Raw genomic sequence first — 5,807 nt, forward strand, 5'->3', positions numbered from 1 at the left:
CTTTCTGTCTTCTTTTCTTTCGTTTTGTATTTTACCTCTACCGTCTCTTCATTCGCGCATCATATTTATTTTCTTTCTGTACTCTCTTCTCATTATCTTTATCACCGTCTTTTCTGCACTCAACATTCCCACTTTTTCTTTTCTGGCTCTCATCTCATTTTTCTCACTATCTTTTGCTACTATTCTCCACTTTTCTCTTTCTGCTCTCATCTCTCTCTCTCTCTCTCTCTCTCTCTCTCTCTCTCTCTCTCTCTCTCTCTTTCCTTTCTTTTCCTGCTATCTCTGTAACCGTTTTTGTTTCATTTAGACGTTATGCTTCTTCTTATTTATATGACACTTTTCACTTCTTCCCATCTTTATCGCCGGCTTCCCTTCCTCTTCCCCTTCTCCTAGTTTTCTTGTTTCTTCACTATCTTTAATACCGTCCTTTTGATCACAGTTCGTTCTTTCATTTCTTCACTTTCTACCTCTTTTTTCTCTTCTCACTATCCTTATCACTATCTACTCTTTATCCTCCCTTCTTTTCTTTCTCCTTCTTTTCCTCACTATCTCCATCTCTATCATCTCCTCATTCACCCTTCCTTCCTCAATCCCTTTTCTCTCCTTTCTCTTTCTCCTTTTTCTTTCCTATCTCGCTCCTATATCTCTCCTTTCTTTCTCCTTTCTCTCTCCTATCTCCCCCCCCCCCCCCGCCGTCCTCTCTTCCCTCAGCTCAGCCCCCGTCCACTTCCCCCCCCCTCCCCCCCTCCCGCACCCCCCTCGCATCGCCCTGGAGAAAGACTGCGAGCGAGAGGGAGATAAGGTAACTTCCTGCCCGGCCGTCGGGGGGGGGGGGGGGCGAGCGGCCAGATAGCACCTAGGACACGGGTGATCTCGCGTCGGTCGTTCGCTCGGTCTCCGATTCTCCTTTCGTCTCTCGTTTTCTCTTCGTTTTTTTCATTTTTCTTCTGGTTGTTTGGTTGTCGGTCTGTCTGTCTGTCTGGGGTCTGGCTGGATGGCTGTTTGTCTATATGGCTGTCTGTCTGTCGTTTTGTCTTTTTGTCTGTCTGTCTATCTGTCTGTCTGTCGTCTCTCTTTCTCTCTATCTCTCAGTCTCTCTTTCTTAACTTCTATCCATTCGTCTCCTGTCTTCTTTACTCTTCATCCCTTCTCTCACTTTTGCTCTATAAGTGGATGTAAACACGTACAGTACACACACACACACACACACACACACACACACACACATATGGACGCTTTTACACAAAGTTCAAAGGAGCGTGCAATGTTTGCAACTGGCATTCTTGGTGTTGATCGCGAGGAGGAAACGCTGACTCGTGAGAAGCAGGATTCAGAAAAGAGCGCTATTGCCGAAAAGTGAATAATTTTTCCTTTTTCCTGGGACCCAAAATCGTCGAAGGCGAGAAATTTCCCTCTTTGCAAGGAATGTTTTTTGAAGGAGGGTGAATATAATTATATTGTGAAAATGACCTGAGAGCTTTAGGGGCGATTTGTTTGGCTTTCTACGTCTGGTAAAGTCCGTTCCTCCTGGAAATAAGGGAAAAGGGAAAAGTCTCTTGTTTTCTCTTCCTTTTTCTTTCTTCTCTTCCATTCCATTTTATCCCGCTTTGTATCCCTGCTGTTTCTATGTTTCCCTCTTCTTCTCTCCTCCTTTCCCTTTCTCAATTTCTTTTTTTCCTTCTCACTTTCCTCCTCCTTCTCTTCCCGCCATCTCTCTCCACCAAATCTTCCTTCTTATCTCTCCTTCCGTAACTCGCTCTTTCTCTCTGTCCCTCTTCCCCATCCCGTCTCTCTCTTTCTCTCCCTCCCCCCCTCTCTCTCCCTACCCCCACCTTCTCTTATCAAGAATCTTTATCATCCTTCCCCCTTACCTTTCTATAGCGTCCTCTCATCGCCTCCTCCCCGCACCGTGTGACTCCCGACCCGGTAAATACGATGGGGTCTACCTTTGATGTCTAAACCTTTTACCCGGTTGCGCGTGCTGGTCGGAGGAGTGGGTCAGAAATTTTTCTAAGGTGGGCGTGATGCTTTTGTGGGCGCCGTGGGTAGTGGTTCTCTGTGGGTGGTGTGTCTGGGTGTAAATCAAATAACTTCATGTTCCTGTCTTTTCACTACATATCCATCCTCTTTGGTTCTACTGGGAATATGCTTGTTTCTATTTTTTTTGTAGCTGATTATACTTATTCTCTATATCTTTTGGCTTTTGATAATTATTTTGCTACTAATGGTCCCATCGCTCATACAGCCTATCGAATTTATGTGGATGTAATACACTGTGCGATCATATAACACGGGCGTACGTACACTTACTGTTATGAAAACACACACACACACACACACACACACACACACACACACACACACACACACACACACACACACACACACACACACACACACATACACACACACACACACACACACACACACACACACGCTGTTTACTTCTCCTGAGGAAGAATGCTATAAAAGACAAAGAGAGGAAGGGGCAACACGAGCCTGATTTGCATAAAAAAACATCAGATGGCCATTGCTTTCGACTTCGGACAACGGACGATACACACTGTTAGATACGCTAATAGACACATAAACATGCTATTAGGTACATGTAAAGACACAGGTGGTTTAAGCAGATGATAAACAAACACTGTGCTAAATACCCAGCTATATAAACATTTTTTTTTACCGTGTTGAAAACTGGGGTAGAGTGTGCAGTAAAGACGGTTCTGTTGTATTTTCTAATAACATGGAGACAGAATCAATAATACAAAAAATGAAGAAGGGAATAAATTTATGTTATGATAAATCTTGTCAGTCCAAACTTTGGTGGTTAGGCCTTTTTTAATGGTTATTTAAGTGGTAAAATAATTTTCGCAGCGTTAAGCCAAGTGCAAATAAGTAATATGTTCAACCGCAGAAAATGCACGATGCAATTACCATACCCAAATGTACATGGATATATCCTGCGTTTAGCTTACTAATTCAGCATACATTAATACATGAACCAGATCCTTTCATGACTGCAGTAATGCCTGAATTAATTACAGTGGCCTAAGAGTGAACACGGACAGAATACGTCATGAATATGAATTTGAACATTAACAGAAAGATTCAAAATTGCGTTTCACTTAATGGAAATAATTCATGATTTCTTTACTTAAACTTGGGAATATACACTAATGCACACTGGAAGTCTGTTGCATACTCACGTACACCCTCTTACTCGAGTTCATTTCGAATATATATCTTTTATTTCTTTATATACATATCTTGGCACTAAATGATTGATAGCTTGTACACTATGCTCATGATTCTAAACGCAATTCATTTGCACATAAAATTCTACACATTGGAATTGACGAATAAATCTAAAAACAACAACAACAACAACTAACAATCACCATACACAAAAAAACACACACAAAAAAGTTGATTAACCCCTACAATTATCCATCATGATCCGCAGGTGTTACGATTAAACCTGGCTTTTACACCTACAGCTTTCCCTTGGGTTAACTAACACGCACCTTGAGAGGCACTGATCCAGTTTGAAATTGTTCGCTAAGACGCCCTGGCAGCCGAGGCGCGATGTCTTGGCACGTGCAAAAGCCTCCCGTGACACAGGCGCGTATCTCGGGAGGTCGCGGAGGGTCATCGGGTCGTGCTCGCGGAGAAGGACAGACAGAGGGACAGAAGACGAAAGGAAAAGATACGAACATTAAGAACAGGGCAAGAAAAGAAGGAGAAAGGAAAACAAAGATACGGCAAGAAAATAAAAGCGAAGCATATAGAAACAAAGATAGAGAGAGAAAAAAGGGCAATGGAATTGAATTAAAAGCTATAAATAAAACAGAAGAGAAAAACATGTAGACTACAGAGGAACAACAGGGGACCTAGAAAGAAATACAATTAAAATATTTGAAAAAAGCTATGTCACAGATTCTTGTCAAAGAGATGAAGAAGGATATTAATACTAAAAACAGTAGGAGTAAAGAAAAAAAGAAGGATAAATAAAATAAAAATAAATAGATAAAGAAAAAAAAAATAGGCATAAATATGTCGCAGGTGAATAAAAAAATAGGTGTCCAGTTAATTACTAAATAAATCTTACACACGCATATGATACAGATCGAATTAAACAAATAAACAAAACAAAGAAGCAAATCATTCGATTTAAAACGAACGACAGACGAAGGCTTCACTATATCAAGAAAGTGCTACGGCGTCGTCTTGGCATCGCGAGGAACACTAAGCGAATATTACGAAGACGAGGCAGCTAAACGAGACGACTGTTTTTCTCTCTCTCTCTCTCTCTATTTCTCTTTGTTTCTTCTTCTGCAAATCAGGGAAGGAATGTGGGAAGAATCTGAGGAAATGTACCCTAAGCATAGCTCTGTCTTCCCTCTTCGCCTTGTCCGACCTCTCGCTGTTCTTTCTGGTCGTTTGTGTCTTCTTTTGCTTCTGATTGTTGTTTTTGTTTCATGTTCTGTTTGTTCATTTATTCTTCTTGTTTTCTGCGTGTCCTTCCCTTTCTTTTATTTATTTTTTCTGTCTTCGGCTCTTTTTTTTTAAGATTTTTCCTCTTTCCCCTTTTTTCTTTATTTTTGTTTTTGTGTTTGTTTTTATATCAAGTCCACCTGCATTTTCTATGTCTTAAATCTTTTCGAATTCATGTTCTTGACCTTCTTTCAGTAATTCCTTCTCCTCATTTTCCTCATTGTCATCTACGCTGTGCACGTCCATTCTTCCATTCCCTCTTGGCTTCTTCTTTCCCCTTTTCACACCTTCCACACACACTTCCCTTCACCCTCCCCCACCCACCCTGTTGCCCCTCCACCACCTCCTCCTCCCCCACCTTCTTACTCCCCTCCCTTCTCCCCTTCCCTCCCCTCTCTCCTTCCTTTCCCTCCTACCTTCCTCCCCCTCCACATCCTCCTCTCCTCTCCCCCTCCCCATTCCACCCTGGCCCTCTGACTCTCCTCCCTCCCACCTCTTCCACGGCCCTCCACCTCCCTCCTTCTCCCCTTCAACCCCCCCCCCTCCCCTAAGCCCGTAAGCCTGAGTCATCGCATTCGAGTTTCCTGGGTTCGTTTGGCGTTGAAAAAGGTACAAACGCCAGACTGTGGGAGAGAGAGAGAGAGAGAGAGAGAGAGAGAGAGAGAGAGAGAGAGAGAGAGAGAGAGAGGAGAGAGAGAGAGAGAGAGAGAGAGAGTGAGTGAGGAGAGAGAGAGGAGAGAGAGTAGAGAAGAGAAGAGAGAGAGAGAGAGAGAGAGATGAGAGAGAGAAAGAGAGAGTGAGTGAGGAGAGAGAGAGAGAGAGAGAGGAGAGAGAGAGAAGGAGAGAGAGGGGAGAGAGGGGAGGGGAGAAGAGAGAAAGAGGAGAGGAGGGGAAGAGGGGGAGAGAAGGGGAAAAGAGAGAGAGAGAGGAGAGGAGAAAAGAGAGAGAGAGAGAGAAAGAGAGAGAGAGAGGGGAAAAAGAGAGAGAGACGAGGACGATAGAAAAGAGGGAAAGATAATAGATAGATAGATGATAGAAATAGATAGATCGAGAAGGAGAGGGAGAGGAGAGAGAGAGAGAGGGAGAGAGAGGAGTAGAGAAGAAAGGAGAAGAGAGAGAAAAGGAGGAGAGAAGAGAAAAGGGAAGAGAGAGGGAGAGGAGAGAGAGAGAGAGAGAGAGAGAGGAGAGAGGAGAGAGGAGAAGAGAGAGAAGAGAGAGAGTGAGAAGAGAGAGAGAGAGAAGAGAGAGTGGAGAGAGAGAGTAAAGGGGAGCGAGGAAAAGGGGAGAGAAGAGGAAAGGAGAGAGAGAAT

The sequence above is a fragment of the Penaeus monodon genome, chromosome 4 (genome assembly GCF_015228065.2).
Source record: "Penaeus monodon isolate SGIC_2016 chromosome 4, NSTDA_Pmon_1, whole genome shotgun sequence".
Lineage (NCBI taxonomy): Eukaryota > Metazoa > Arthropoda > Malacostraca > Decapoda > Penaeidae > Penaeus > Penaeus monodon.